Raw genomic sequence first — 16,830 nt, 5'->3', positions numbered from 1 at the left:
AAGTTTATTGGGGCGCCTGGGTGGCTCAGTCGGTTAAGCGGCCGACTTCGGCTCAGGTCATGATCTCACGGTCCGTGAGTTCCAGCCCCGCGTCGGGCTCTGTGCTGACAGCTCAGAGCCTGGAGCCTGTTTCCGATTCTGTGTCTCCCTCTCTCTGACCCTCCCCCGTTCATGCTTTGTCTTTCTCTGTCTCAAAAATAAATAAACGTTAAAAAAAATTAAAAAAAAAAAAAGGAAAAAAAAAGTTTATTTATGCTGAGAAAACTTCCCCCACAAATGGTTCTAGTCCAAAGGACAATTAAAAATATCTTGGACTATACTGTGTCTTCCTGGAGAAAAAGGTACTCAGAGGGACAACTGAGGTGCTGGATGTGAGGAAGAGCAAGAGCATGAGGATAATAACAAAAGGAGATGCACCTGCTCTTTCCCTGGAGCCCTCGGCATTTTTAAGTGTCAGGTAGAATTAGGGGTCTTTTGTCTGTAAACCATACTTCTGTGATGAAAATATAAATCAATCCTGTTCCTCTCAGGGGACAATCTGTTACTTACATGGAGTCTCTCCAGCTGTGGGCATGCCCCTCCACTTTCCACCCTCATTTGTTCTTTAAGCTGCAAAACTGCACCCAAGCTTGCTTGATATCTGTTTCTCTCAGGTGTCATGATGGTGGGCCTTGATGGTCACGCTCCATGGTCTTCCTGCTGCCGCTTGGTTGAGGATGTGCAGAACTTCCTTTCTGACTGCACAATTCATGATGGGGATGCAGGCATTCATTTTATCTACACTAGAAAAGGCAGGAAGAGTGGTGAGGCTTTTGTTGAACTTGAATCAGAAGATGATGTAAAAATGGCCCTAAAAAAGACATGGGAAAGCATAGGACACCAGTACATTGAGGTCTTCAAGTCCCACAGAACCAAGATAGATTGTGTGCTGAAACACAGCAATCCAAACAGTGCCAACACCACCAGTGATAGCTTTGTGAGGCTTCAGGGACTCCCATTTGGATGCACCAAGAAAGAAATTCTTCAGTTCTTCTCAGGGCTGGAAATTGTGCCAAATAGGATCACATTGCTCATGGACTCCAAGGGCAAGATTACAGGGGAAGCTTTTGGGCAGTTTGCCTCACAGGAGTTGGCTGAGAAGCCCCTAGGGAAGCAGGAGAGAATGGGGCACAGATACAATGAAGTGTTCAAAAGCAGTCAGGAAGAAGTTAGGCATACTCAGATCTCCCTCTGAAGTTCATGTCTGTACGGAAGTCAGGGTTTTATGACTACCCTGGGACAGCCAGGAGGTATATTGGACTGTCAAGCAAGTGGGCCTAGAAAGAAAGGATAGGGTGCTTACAGTGCAGGTTATGGGGGATATGAGGAGTACGGCAGCCTCAGCGATGGCTATTCCTTCACCAATCTCTCTCTTGGGAGAAACCTCAGTTACTTACTCTCTCAGGCATGTATGACCACAGATATGGAGGCTGCTAGTTCACTGTCCAGAGTACCACTGGGCACTGAATCCACATGAGAGGGATGCCATACAGAGCCGTAGAGAACGACATTTATAACTTTTTTCTCCACTCAACCCTAAGAGAGTCCATATTGAGATTGGTCCTGATGGAAGAGTGATTGGAGAAGTCAATGTTGAGTTTGCCACTCCCGAACACCAGCTATGTTCAAGGACTGTGCCAACATGCAACACAGACACATAGAACTTTTCCTGAATTCCACTACTGGGGCCAGCAACGGGGCATAGAGCAGCCAGATGATGCAAGAAATAGGGTGTCGGCCCAGTCCACTTATATTGGCCTTGAGAGCCTGTCTGTGAGTGGCTATTATACGGCTGGCTATTGAGGCCAGAACACCATGGGTGGATAGGACTAGTTTTGTAGGAGCGTTTGAGTTATTGCAATTAAATTTTCACAGGCAGCCAACAAACAGTGAAAAGCTGGGACACATTTTGCACCATGAGTTTGTTAAATTTACATTAAAAAATGACCTCTTCAGGAAGCAAAAATCATATAAAAACAGGGAGGGGGACAAAATGTAAGAGACTCTTAAATATGAAGTACAAACAGAGGGTTACTGGAGGGGTTGTGGGAGGGGGGATGGGCTAAATGAGTAACAGACATCTTACCCATTAAGGAAATCTACTCCTGAAATCATTGTTGCACTATATGCTAACTAAGTTGGATGTAAATTAAAGAAAAAAAATGACCTCTTTAGTGTTTTCTCATGCAAACTTTTCTTCTAGCATGTGATACGGTGTAAACTAAAACTGTTTTCAGTGTTTTTCCATTAACATTTTGGTACTGCACTTCAGCATAATGTTATCTGAGTTAAAGTAGTTTTGAGTGCATTAAATGGATTTTTTACACCACATCACCATGAACACATTGGGGAAATGTGCTTTTTTTTTTGAAAACTCAAGGTGCCAGATCCCTAATTCAAAGAGGAACATTTCTCATTTTTTTTTGTTCTAGTTTATTTTCATTTAAAATCTTTTAGGTTAAGTTTAAGCTTTTAAAATAAGTTAGTTTTGAAAATTGAGTCATATTACTAATACCCTAGGAGTTAGTGAGGCCTTGACTTAAAACTCTCTTTGTACAGTGATTTCTTTCTGGGTATATTTTGCTAAGTGAAACTTGTTAAAGTTTTTTGTTAACTAGCTTTTTTTCTTAAAATAAAGATTTTTTCACACTGAAAAAAAAATACCTTGTCTCCACAAAGAAAGGAAGAATAAGATATGTATATGTGTGGGTGTAATATTTAGGTATATAACCTAATTTCACAAATAAAGATAAAGGAATTCCAACTCATGACACAATTTTTAAAATACCTTAAGACCTATCTCTAAGAATCACCCTTAACTAGGTGATCCCAGGTTATTTGGGGTATTACAATAGCACAAGATCTATTTTTCAAAAATGATTAAGGCACTTCACTATTCACCAATTAGATTTACTTAGCCTTAAGATGTCTTGCTCTTATTGGAATTCATCAGCCTATAACTTACAGGGACAAAGGCCTCTTTCTTGGACATGAACCAGAAACCTGGGAGGGAAACTGTGTGGTTCTGAGTTCTGCTGATGTTGGTTTCCATTATATCTGTGGCAAGTTGTTTTAGCTCTGGGCCCAGTAGATCTGATTCTGAAATTACCTAAACTCTACTTTTCTCATCAATCAAACAGGCTTCAAATTTATTCTTCCTTCTCAATTTTGTTATTTTTTATATTTGCAAAAATAAAAAATACAGCATGGTTGTGAATTATTTCCAAAAACAGGAATTACCTTTGTCAAATGAGTTCTAAACCAGGAAACTTAGCAAGAGGACTCCTGGGTGTTCCCTGTATCCAGGCTAGCTGGCATCACACATGAAGAATCCAAGGCTGTGGCTTCCTCCCAGAGGAGGCTAAGTCCAGTCAAAGGGCAAGGTCTTTCCAAAACTTTTCCCCAGACAATACACATAGGACAACTCATTGTGAAATTCAGTTTGTATAAGTTAATCTCAAATATCAATTAAATCTCCAAATACATCTTCACAGAGCTAGAAAAAAAATCCTAAAATTTTTATGGAACCAGAAAAGACCCCAAATAGCCAAAGCAATCTTGAAAAAGAAAACCAAAGTTGGAGGCATCGTAATCCTGGACTTCAAGATGTATTACAAAGCTGAAATCATTAAGACAGTATGGTACTGGCACAAAAACAGACACTCAGATCAATGGAACAGAATAGAGAACCCAGAAACAGACCCACAAATGTATGGCCAACTAATCTTTGACAAAGCAGGAAAGAATATCCAAAGGAATAAAGACAGTATCTTCAGCAAGTGGTGCTGGGAAAACTGGACAGCGACATGCAGGAAAATGAACCTGGATCACTTTCTTACACCATGCACAAAAATAAACTGAAAATGGATGAAAGACCTAAACGTAGGACAGGAAGCCATCAAAATCCTCAAGGAGAAAGCAGGAAAAAACCTCTTTGACCTCGGCCACAACAACTTCTTAACTCAACATGTCTCCGGAGGCAAGGGAAACAAAAGCAAAAATGAACTATTAGGACCTCACAAAAATAAAAAGCTTCTGCAGAGCAAAGGAAACAAACAAAAGGCAACTGACAGAATGGGAGAAGATATTTGCAAAGGACATATCAGATAAAGGGTTAGTATCCAAAATCTATAAAGAACTTATCAAACTCAATACCCAAAAAAGAAATAATCCAGTGAAGAAATGGGCAAAAGACATGAATAGACACTTCTCCAAAGAAGACATTCAGATGCTAGCAGACACATGAAAAAATGCTCCACATCACTCATCATCAGGGAAATACAAATCAAAACCATAATGAGATACCACCTCACACCAGTCAGAATGGCTAACATTAACAACTCAGGCAACAACAGATGTTGGTGAAGATGCAGAGAAAGAGAATCTCTTTTGCACTGCTGGTGGGAATGCAAACTGGTGCAGCCACTCTGGAAAACAGTATGGATGTTCCTCAAAAAATTAAAAATAGAACTACCCTATGACCCACCAATTGCACTACTAAGCATTTATCCCAGGGATACAGGTGTGATGTTTCAAAGGGGCACATGCACCCCAATGTTTATAGCAGAGCTATCAACAACATCAAAGCATAGAAAGAGCCCAAATGTCCATAGATGCATGAATGGATAAAGAAGAAGTGGTATATATGTACAATGGAGTATTACTCGGCAATCAAGAAGAATGAAATCTTGCCATTTGCAACTACGTGGATGGATCTGCTGGGATTATGCTAAGTGAAATTAGTCAGAGAAAGACAAATATGATATCACTTAACTCATATGAGGAATTTAACATACAAAACAGAAGAACATAAGGGAAGAGAAGCAAAAACAATATAAAAACAGGGAGGGGGACAAAACATAAAAGACTTTTATATAGAGAGAACAAACAGAGGGTTCCTGGGAGGGGGGATGGGCTAAATGGGTAAGGGGCATTAAGGAATCTACTCCTGAAATTACTGTTGTACTATATGCTAACTAACTTGGATGTAAATTAAAAAATAAATAAGTTAATTTAAAAAATCTCAAAATACACTCCTTAGAATTACATTTATTTGCTTTTTGTTGATTTAATGGTCAACAAGAAAGCTCAATGGATCCTAGGAAAATGTAATTAATTTAAAAGGATGAATTTTCAAAGCAAAACAAATAAAATATTTAAAGGGTCATATATAATGATTTCAGAGAGGACTAGATATGGAATCCATAAAGACAGCGACACACTGCTAATGAGTTTGTCTTTCCCAGTCTTCCCACACCAAGCAGGAAGACTACAGAAGTATCTTATCATCCTTAGGTGTTTGTTCAATGAATGAAAGTGTCAAGCAGGACAGAATACCTTAGGCACTGAGTGATGCTAAGGAAACCTAAAGAGTTTCTTAGGTGAGAATACTGCTGATATTTGTGAAGATTTGAGAATATAAGGGTTCTAAAAATGTAAACACAACCCCAGAGATTTTTTTAGAGTCAACTTTTTAAATGGAAGGAAACGAGTATTTATAGTCATCTCTGTTGGAAAAAGACTATGAGTTAGGATGGTCTCATCTCCTGTTGCTGGGAGCTCCTTAGCATTTACTGTTCTGAAGTACACCTACCTTTCCTGTCAAAGTCTAATTTCAGAAAAAGATTTGGCAAATTCATTCTCCCTAAGTTTCAGTAACTGAATTGATTATGATACATTAGTCTGTTTTAATATACTGTAATAGCTCTTCTGTTTACTTTTTAAAAAGGTTTAATGTCCTTTTTTTAAAGTTTATTTATTTTGAGAGAGAGAACACAAGCAGGGGAGAGACAGAGACAGAGAGAGAGAGAGAGAGAGAGAGAGAGAGAGAGAGAGAGAATCAGTCCCAAGCAGGCTCCACACTGTCTGTGCAGAGCCCCATGTGGGCCTCGAACTCATACGTTGTGAGATCATGACTTGAGCCAAAATCAAGAGTCAGACACTTAACTGACTGAACCACCCAGGTGCCTCCCCTTTTTAAAGTTTATTTATTTATTTAAGTAATTTCTACACTCACTTTGCGGCTTGACCTCAAAATCCCGAGATCGAGTTGAGAGCTCTACCCATTGAGCCAGCCAGTCCAATAGGGTTTAATGTCTCAACCCAAGGTAATGTATGTCTAAGTGTAGAATTAAAAACATCAGTTAGATGGAAGCAAGTGATTTTCTAAAAGAAAAAAATACTTTCTAGCAGAAATATACTGTTTACCTCAACTATTTTTATTTAAGACCCAGTATTTGGGGTGTCTGGGTGGCGCAGTTGGTTAAGCGTCCGACTTCAGCCAGGTCACGATCTCGCGGTCCGTGAGTTCGAGCCCCACGTCAGGCTCTGGGCTGATGGCTCGGAGCCTGGAGCCTGTTTCCGATTCTGTGTCTCCCTCTCTCTCTCTGCCCCTCCCCCGTTCATGCTCTGTCTCTCTCTGTCCCAAAAATAAATAAAAAATGTTGAAAAAAAAATTAAAAAAAAAAAAAAGACCCAGTATTTGATCATTCAGTAGTATTTTGGCCATGTTACATATTAAGAATGGCTAGCCCAAAGCAAGGGGATGGAAATCTCTAATGTAACAATGAATTTCACCCTGAAAATCTTGCAGCAGCTTGCTCAGGACTTAAGCTAAACCAGGTATTCAAATATCAATCTAGGTTTACAAAGATGCAAAGTTTACCTACTTCTGTCTGTTGAAATAAAAATAACCATTCCGCATTCATGGGATTAAGTAGATTCTTTCTGATAGTTAATATAATAAGTTCTATACTTTGACAATAATCCTTGGGATGTGTTCTCATTGATATTTCCATTAAATAATTTCCTTTGAAGATCAAAAAGATCATTAGTACTTTTTAAAACTGAGGTATAATTAACATACAGTGTTATATTAGTTTCAGGTGTATAAGATAATGATTCAACAATTCCACTGGTACTTTTTAGAATAGTGTTAATAATATTATGGATATATTCTCCATGTTCCATATTTCCATGTTCATGGATACATTTCCCGTCTCTTTAAATTGCTTGTACTAAGTGACTTAATACACTGTCAATATATGCTTAATGCATTTCAAAATATGTGTCCAGAAATGTGTGTGTTAGAAGCATATTGGGCCTTGAATACCGCAAATTGGCCTCATTTCTGCAAATCTTTCCTTTCAGTGTCTTATGCATAAACTGTGTTGTAGACTGACAAGCTGCCTGCCATATACAGGCTTGATCTCCTCATTTTGTTTTAGATTCAAAATTCCCAACAGGAAAGTAACCATTACAGTAATGAATCTCAGAGTTTTGTTTGGTTTGCTTTATAAATTCCTAACCTTTTCCTGATGTAGCAGAAAATATGCAAGGCTCAGGTTAGGTCAACAACAGAGTCAAGGTTAACTGTGAGAGAGTGAAGAGAGTGACATGGGAAAGAATCCAACCAGTCAAACATTAAAACTTCAATAGGCAACTTATATCAATGTTAACATTAGCTATCACCTCAGTACATTTGCACTTAGTATATTTTGTTAATAGATTCTAAGACTCTTAATGTCTGTTTTATCCTTTTGCCACAGGGAAGGGATTTCATTGTTCTTAAAGCACTGCATCTTCTGCTGGGGATGATTCTGTTCTTGGCCTCTGGAACAGCTCATAAATTGTATCTCCTGAATTATAGCATGAAACAGTTAACAAAATGGCTTCCTATTCCCTGGGGAAGCCCAGGTAGGAATAGGTACTTAGAGAAGTGATTAAGTGTAAAACTAGCTTTAAGCACAGAGCAACAGTAGACTCCTGAGCTTTTTCATTTGCATTTGGAATTTGGTTTATTTTGGCTCTATCAATTCATACATCTGAGAAGAAAGCAGCCCCCAGCTTATGTTACCAAGATTAACTGTAGAAGAGAGAGATGGGAGCAAGCTTAGGGACCACAGCCTCTCTTGGCCATATATCCATCTAACAGAGCTATTCTGCTATTCCAAGCCTACTCCTGTGCTTGAAGGAAAAATACCTTCACGTGTGGGATGGAGCCTTTTAAGAACACACTTGTCTTCACTTTCACACAGATTTCCTGCTCAGAGTTCGTCAGGTTAACTTAACCTCAGAGGATTCCAGGGCTTCCAAAGTAGGAAAAAAACATGTTTATAATCAAATAATTTGGGGAACAATTAGGCTGAACAAAATGGCAAATAATTATCTTTATTGAAGAGTCACTAATAAATATGCTAGTGTCCACTGTGTTTCTTCAAGAGTAGATGATCATCTTCCAAGGATATTTGACCTTGGAAGATTTTTTTTAATTCGGAGTATCTCTAAAAATCTCACATTCTCCAAGGAATCAAGTCACAGTCAAATTTTAATTGAAAGCCTGTTTCAGTTATTCATACTCACTTTAGCATAAATCAGAGCCTTGATTTTGTTGAGTTGGTTGAATTCCATGACTGATGTCACTTTGGACCAGATCCATAGTCAGTTCTAGTATCCTATCACACAAGGCTGTCATCGGTGTAGGAGATAAGGTGCACATATGAGCTTGTTAAACTCTAAAGGTTATAAAACCACCTCAGAAGAGTTCTTGTTATTTGATTATTAAGAGTTTCAAGCCCCAGAAAAACTGAGGATTCATGGGAGAAAGAGAAGTCTGTGGGAAAGCATAGCAGTTGCCAAGGTGACAAGTTCCTTGAAATATTAAGAGTGGAACTCTTATTTCCTGACTTCCCTAAAGAACCCCTTATGAATCTACCACCCAGGAATTCACCTAAGTTTTTGCACCACTTCTCAGGGATACTATACTGTTACTACCAAATGTTAAAAAAAATTATTCTGCTTATTTGTACAAAAATGATGCTATTAAGTCTTTAAGGGATGCTAAAATATTAAGGTTGATGTTTTCTGGTATAAGGAGGTTCAAATTAGAAGAGAATAATGGATGCCTCCTGATTAGACCCTGGTCTGGCAAGGCTTTTTACAGGCAGAACCTAGAGGCTATATTTTACATCCACGGGGCTAGAGGGAGGAAAGAGGTAACAGAAGGATGGGACAACTCACCAGTCTAACTAAGCACATCAGGCCAATTCTAGCCATAACTCCAGCTGAATCAGAACTGGCAACTTAAAGAGCAATGGCATGCATACCTAGTCAAGGTGGGTATCATCTTCCTTTAAGAGGATCTAGAGCTACCTATATCTGAAATTTAGGACTGGAAGACATTTAAAGATCATTTAGTACAAACCCTCTTATAAGAAACTAGGAGACTGAGGCCTAGAAAGTTTTTGTAAGATATCCTAAACATGGCTCCTGGATCAAAGTACAGTATCTCTGAGAAGCAGGCATGGAATGTGTTTTTCCACTATAGCAATAAACATGTTTCTGATAGGAGAACACAGCTCCATATATTTCCCAATGGTTTTTTATAGTTAAGAAAAACCTATGTATTTAAACATAAATCATATTGCTTTTAAAATCAGAAAATGGCTAGATGATGGAAAAATATGGAAAGATATAAGGAGTAACTTTGGCCAGAGATGCAAACAAGACAGTAGAAAACTGGCAGTAATACTCTGATCTGTACACAGACATAATAGCTTCCTGCTGAAAGAAGATGGTCTTCCCAAATGAGTGTCTCTCAGACACTTGGGTTACATAGTGATACATCAGTCCAGAGAAATCTGTTTTAATAACAATCTACTTCTTTGAGACTTCTGCTACTGGTTACAATATAGAAGGATGCCAAAGACTGTCCCTCCTTTAGCTAACAACGAAAAAGTCCCAGACAAAATAAAAATTATATTTTTCTACAAGGCAGAGGAAGAGGGGTGAATATAATGAAGACTTGATGAACTTAACTCCAAGAGAAATATGCTTTTTATAGGTGAGTAGAGAGCTGTGACAGCTTCTACATGTAGGGGAACATGGTTTAAGTACAGACAGAAACTGGGATGGAGAGACTTTTCAGGATGGAGGGAAACTGGCCAGCTTTGTAAAACAATGTGTTCTGGCTAGGACTGTAGTCTAGAAGAACCCCACACAGGGACAGAACACATGGACCAACAATTCTTCTTCTTATACCATAATAATCCACCATGAAGTTTGCTGAGAAAAATAGCATTGGGGGAGTGACTGATAAGCAGAGAGAAACTGTACAACTCTGCACATTCTTGAGCCCTGACAGAGTTTAATCCAAAGGTAAGCAAGCTAAACATATCTTAAACTTCAGCCAATCCTCACCCAGTTCAACTACTGATATGATCAAGTAGCGATTTGGGATGAGGGTGGTGGGGTTAAACACAGGTGAATTTGATACAGTTAAAGCAGTGAGCGAACATAAGTACATTTATATACAATGTCCAAAAATTAAAATTGTAGGGGCGCCTGGGTGGCGCAGTCGGTTAAGCGTCCGACTTCAGCCAGGTCACGATCTCGCGGTCCGTGAGTTCGAGCCCCGCGTCAGGCTCTGGGCTGATGGCTCGGAGCCTGGAGCCTGTTTCCGATTCTGTGTCTCCCTCTCTCTCTGCCCCTCCCCCGTTCATGCTCTGTCTCTCTCTGTCCAAAAATAAAAAAAAAAAAAAAAAAAAAATTTAAAAAAAAATTTAAAAAAAAAAACAAAAAAAAACACAAAAATTAAAATTGTATTACATACAAGAGAGCAAAAACAAAACAAAACGAAACAACAACAAAAACTAAATGTAGGAAAAACAGTCATTAGAAACAGATTTGCAGATGACAGTTACTGGAATAAGCAGACAAGGACTTTAAAACAACTATTATAAATATATTAAATAATTAACTGAAAATGTGATTATATTGAGTAGAAAAAACTGGATAAAAATAAAAACTCTAAAAAAGAACCAAGTGGAATTCTAGAGCCAAAAATTCTGCAATCTCTGAGTGTTAAAAATCACCAGGTGAAATTAACACTACACGGAAAACTGCTCAAGAAAGGATCAGTAAACTTAAAAACTTTAAAAAAAGAAATTACTCAAAATAAAAATGAAAGAGGAAAAAATTAAGGAAAAAAAAAAAGAATGCCAATTATCTTTGGGATAATACCAAGAGATCTACAAGCAATTAGAGTCCCTGCAAGAATTGAGCAGAAAAAATTTTGGAAGAAATAATGGCTGAAAATTTTTAAATTTTTAAAAATTATCAACCCACAGATGGAAGAATGGAGTCTGAGAAACTCAACAAATCTCTAATGGGATGATGCATAGAAAAACACACCTAGGCATATTATAGTCAAATTTCTGAAAACCATGGAGAGAGAAAATGTAGAAAGCATTTCCTCCCTCTAGCCCCATGGATGTAAATGTAAATGACAGTTAACTTCTCATTACAAACAATGCAACTCAGAATACAATAAAATAATATCTTTAGAGTGCTAAAAAGAAAAAATAAAACAAAACCTGTCAACCCAGCCTTTTATATCCATGAATATATGATTTAAACATAACAGTGAAATTGAAGGTATTTTTGGATAAATGAAATCTGAGATAATTTGCCATAGCATATCTGCACTATAAAAAATACTAAAGGAAGGTCTTTAGGTCAAAGGGAAATGATACCAGATGAAAATTCAGATTTACAGGAAGGAATGGGAAATGCCAGAAATGATGATTACATGAGTAAATATAAATGATGTTTTTTCTCTTTTCTTAATTTACTTGAAAAACAACTGTCTTAGAAAGAAAAACTTTTTAAAAATGCATTGTGGGGTTTATAAAATATGTAGAAGTTAAATATATGACAAGAATAACAAAAAATGGGAAGGAATAAGTGGAAGTATACTGTTGTAAATTTTTATATGCAAAGTAGCATAATACTAACTCAAGGCAGAGAGAGAGGCAGATGTTATTTTTTTCTATTACATATATAAGAAAGCTGAGGCTCAAAGAGGATGTTTGACTTGACCAAGGTCATAAAGAGAGTTAGTGGCCAACCCTAGTCTAGAAACCAGGTTTGCAGACTCTAGGCTATTGCTTTCAAAGCAAAATCGGGATTAAGCATGGATGCATGATGGTTAATCCAAGGCTCTACATAACTAAATGAATCTTATTTCTTAGTCTATAAGGTTTGTCTCCATAATGGCTCATTTTACTTATCTAAGATTCCTCTTCTTCCCCTATGGCTGGAATATTATTTATAAAATTTATAAAAGAAAAAGAAACATGCACTGTTCTGTTTCCTTTCCATCTCCCTTCTCTGTTTAGTTTCTCTCCAAGCAATTTACCTCCCCACACTAAGTCTGGTTATGGCTTCTCATGTCAATCAAGAACAAATGAAGAAAAGAAATGTAGGGATAGGAGAGATTAAGCACAGGGTCTTTAGAGGGGTATTCAAACAGATTCTGTGAAAAGTAATGAAAGCCCATAAAGAATAGGAGAATTGTGACCATATTTCACTTTTCACCTCTTGGTTTGCATCTACTGTATCTTGACTATGATAGGGACTATGGCATCCTGTCTCATCAAGTCAGAGTTTAGCATAGAACAGGATGACCTTCAGTAATCAATGGCAAAATGTGAGTAAAAGTGAAATTTATTCCATCCCTGCTGCTATTCCAAATGCTCTCTGCCTGTCCATTAGCAAAGAGCACTCCATCCAATAGCCCATTTCCAAGACAAAGAACATGGTAGAGCCACTCTTATTAGTTCTCAGCTTTGCACGGTCCAAGAGGAATCTTCTGAAACCTAGGCTGTAAGAAAAGGCTACTGGGATTTCTAATCCACACATATCAAATTGCACCTTGACATAACCAGGGCTTCCAGGACAGAACAACTGTTTAATAGCTGCTCCACAAACTTGAGAGAAAACAGCTCCATTTCTGTATTGGCATACAGCACACTTCCTATGTGGGTCATTTAGAGGCAGCGCAGCCTTGCAGACAGATAAGTCCTTCTTAGTTGGGCCAATATAAGAATTTAGAAGGCAATGGCGGGGGTGGGGGGGGGGGAGGTGCAAGGAATATTTCAAATGTGTCAATGAACTGCACCTAAAAACTGGAGCTGAGGCGATGGATATGCCCATACAAGATAATGGGAAAAGACTAAAGAGAGTTCTAGGTTCACCTTGATTTAAGAATTAGAGAAACTTAACAGGAACCCATGGGGGAGGGGAAGGAAAAAAAAAAGAGGTTAGAGTGGGAGAGAGCCAAAGCATAAGAGACTGTTAAAAACTGAGAAGAAACTGAGGGCTGATGAGGGGTGGGAGGGAGGGTGGGTGATGGGTATTGAGGAGGCACCTTTTGGGATGAGCACTGGGTGTTGTATGGAAACCAATTTGACAATAAATTTCATATTAAAAAAAAAGAATTAGAGCATCATTCAAAAAGGACTATGATAGAGCAGCCAAATTCATAGAGACAGGAAGTAGAATGATAGTTGCCAAGGACTCAAGGGCAAAGAAAATGGGGAGTTATTATTTAGTGGGGATGGAGATTTAGTGTGGGAAGATGAAAAAAGTTCTGGACATGGTTGGGGGTGACAGGTGGGCAACAATGCAAATGTACTTAACGCCACTGAACTGTACATTTCAAAATGGTTAAGAAGATAAATTTTATGTTATGTATATTTTACCACAATCTTAAGAAAGAAAGAAAAAAATACAGTGAGTTAATTAGCTGTTGGCCCTAATTTGTTTAGAGAAAATTATAGGTCAATATTGGTTTTAGCATCTGGCAAATCTTATATACTTCCTCAGTACATCACCCAGATTCTCTCAGCCACCCCTTTCAACAACATCTGTAGGGATATACCTCTGTTTGAGAAATGATTCTCTTAGATGGTTTTGGGAGTATATGACAGCCATTTCTGATGGGGAAAAAAAAAGCAGAGAAACAAATGAAAGGTTTTAGTGGTGGTGAGTCTCAACAAAAACAAATTATTTCAAAAATGAATTTACTTCCTGATATGGGAAGTAGGGTGAGTTAACAGATATGAGGGGGAAATAATTTTAAGTAGTTATTTTATCTTCAGTAGATTGTAGGTGGCTTGATTTAGCATATCAGCTATTTTACAAAATGGTGCCTAGTGAAAATATTCTTTAGCCACAAGACTTGGGGTGTCTCCATCTCAGCACCTCTGTTCTCAAGCAATTTGATTTGGGGTGACTTGTTTTGGAAATTTAAAGAAAACTGCCTTGTGAATATTTATATGAGCAGATTTTGTTTTCCCCTTGGGCTGTACAGCTGCCAGCCATTTATTGCCTGCTTGGTCCACGGGCAGGTTTTTTTGTTTTTGTTTTTTTTTTTTCCCTTTCCCCTCTTGTGGTTCCTACAATAGAAATAAACATTTTTTAAAATGGAAAGGAACCCACTCCCTTTTCATAATCTCAGCTACAGATCTGCTTTTGATTTTTCATGCTTCATTTTGTTCCCTGAAGGATAATTTGGAGGTTTGAGTAATTAACCCAAGACTCATAGGAGGCCGTCTTTCGAAGGCGGGTAATTTTGCTGTGGTGGAGTCGGCCGCTGTCAAGCATTAACTTCTTAATAATAAAGCCTTTCAGACCCTCGACTATCCGCACAAAGATGCACTTGAAGCTAGTGGCTTGGCAGAGTGTAAGCGGACTACTTCTATTCTTTCCTTGGACAAAATAGTCCTCTTGATCTCTGGGTTGGAGCTATTTTTATTTTAGTTCAGTTCTTTTTTGCTTTTTAACTTGGTAGGCAAGTCTTTCACTTATATTTTGATCCCCTGCTTAATCTGTTGCCTTTTTTCAAAAAGACCTGCAAAAAGACACCCTTCCCAATATCCAGTGACCAGCTCCCCCTTTCAGTATACTTAGAATCCTCCCTTTTTAGAAGAGCAGTGACTCAACTCCTGAACTAAATAAGAGTTTGATCGCACTACACTTCCTGCTATTAACATGAAATGGCCCTGGTGCAGTACTGGGGACAATCCCACCTGCAATTAACAACCAAATTAGGATGTATCTTTTCTTGGGGAGCAGATCCACCAGAAATTTGAGGACAGCTGCTGCCCTGCCTCCCATTCCCACTCTCCTTTTAATGCCCTCTCTAAAGCTCTTAGCAGAGAAATGAACCAGAAATTTTGTTTTCTATTTGATAAACCAGTGTATTTTAAGTGATTTGGCAAATACTTACTGAGTGCTTACAATGTAACAGACACTGTGGCAGGCAGTGATCTTTTATCCACTTGTCACTGGCTTACTGTGCCCTGGGACCTCTGACTTTTGAAAAGGATTACAAAAATACTAGGCTTAGTATATTTATATTATAATATATATAGCAATTATTTATATACATATATATTCCAAAATGAATACACAATTAATTAAATGTCAACCAGCAACATGATATCAACCTAAAACTGCAGACATTTAAAAATACCATTCCATTCAAAGCAGTTTATGGGTAGATTTTTCTCACTTTTCAAATATTCCCAAATATTCTCTTTGGTTTTTTTTTTTTATGTTTATTTTTTAAAGAGAGAGGAAAGAGAGAAAGAGAGAGAGAGCACGAGCAAGTGGAGGAGGGGCACAAAGAGAGGGAGACAGAAGGCTCAAACTCACAGACTGACCTGAGCTGAAGTCAGAGGTTCAACTGACTAAGCCACCCAGGTGCCCCAAATATTCTACGTGTAAGCAAAACTAGTTTTTCAGGGCCAAATAATTTCATAAGAACCTTTATTTTATTTATCTTAACAACTTTCAAATTAAAAAAAAAAATTATAGTCACTGTGAGATGTATAAGTATCAAGACGTTTACTATGATAAAAGCCTCTGAAGGCTTTAAAGCAGCCCAGTGAGAACAGATAAGAGGTTCATGGGTGTCAAAAAAGAGGCCTCTGCCATTCAGAAGTTTACAATCCCCGGGTGGACAAGCATGGCTAGTAAAGGAAATGCAAAGGATGCGCTCCACTTGAGGTCCTAGTATTGTCTCAATAGTTTGATGCTTTTTGGGATATTTGAAGACACTTCTCATGCCAATGCAAAAGGACTTTCTTTCCTGCTTCTTTCTGTTCCTTATATAATATCATTCTGGTCACTTCTTCTTGATCATACCTCAGCTTGTGTCTCATATAATTTGGTGCCAAAAAGGGAAAACCACACTCTAGATGTGGTGAAAATAAGTACAAAGTATGTGGGAGTCTTGCCACCTCACTAGAGTTTTATTCTTACATTAATTCAGCTGCATTGTGTTTTGCTTGGATACTTGTCCTCAACCAAAACACAACAGCCCTCAGGTCCTTTTCATATCAGTAGTGCCAAGCAGATTATCCTCAATAGGTATTTGTGAAGGTGGCTTTCTAAACGTTTTCTAAATGTAGTTTTGTAATTCCCTTCCCCTCAAAAAAACAAACCTTGATTTTGTTATCTGGCATAGTTATTCTGCCTCTCAGCTTTGTGCCAGCTTAAGTTTGATAAATTTGCCCTCTATATTGGATAAGACATAAATGATCAAGTACAGAATAAGGGACTTCACCCTAGCAATCACCTAAAAATAATGTTGGTCCCTGGGAGTTGCTTGTTCCATCAGCTACAAAATTCAGCAATGGTACAGTTCTCTATTTTGGCAATGGAGATATCACAAATTATTTCTTTAAACGCTTTACTGAAATAACAACATTCTGATTTTCAAAACCATCCAAGCAAGAATACTGCTTCTGTAGTTTCTATTTTCAGTTTAATATTGTATGTCACATATCATTATTACATTTCTTTATAGAGACAAAACGTCTGAGTCTAGCACAATGAAGTTAAATTTATGTGACACCAAAGGATCAGTAAAGATAATAGCACTACACCACTCATGGTATAGAATTGGATAGGACTTCAACAGGTCGTTTCATCATCCCTGTGCCT

The 16,830-nt window shown here is 38.0% G+C and overlaps 1 protein-coding gene and 1 pseudogene across 2 annotated transcripts in view; one reads left to right on the top strand and one right to left on the bottom strand.

Annotated features, from left to right (window-relative positions):
* Positions 1-16,830, bottom strand: part of ANKRD55 (ankyrin repeat domain 55) — a 528,797-nt gene that overhangs the window by 196,457 nt on the left and 315,510 nt on the right. For both annotated transcript variants that reach the window (XM_058732233.1, XM_058732216.1), the window contains exon 5: positions 550-782. The gene's annotated coding sequence lies outside the window, so the exon portion shown is untranslated. The remainder of the gene's footprint in view (positions 1-549; positions 783-16,830) is intronic.
* Positions 662-1,744, top strand: LOC131517983 (heterogeneous nuclear ribonucleoprotein F-like; annotated as a pseudogene).

The sequence above is a fragment of the Neofelis nebulosa genome, chromosome 1 (genome assembly GCF_028018385.1).
Source record: "Neofelis nebulosa isolate mNeoNeb1 chromosome 1, mNeoNeb1.pri, whole genome shotgun sequence".
In the NCBI taxonomy this organism is placed as follows: domain Eukaryota; kingdom Metazoa; phylum Chordata; class Mammalia; order Carnivora; family Felidae; genus Neofelis; species Neofelis nebulosa.
The sequence above is the reverse complement of the archived record's forward strand: the minus strand, read 5'-3'. Positions and strand labels throughout refer to the sequence as shown.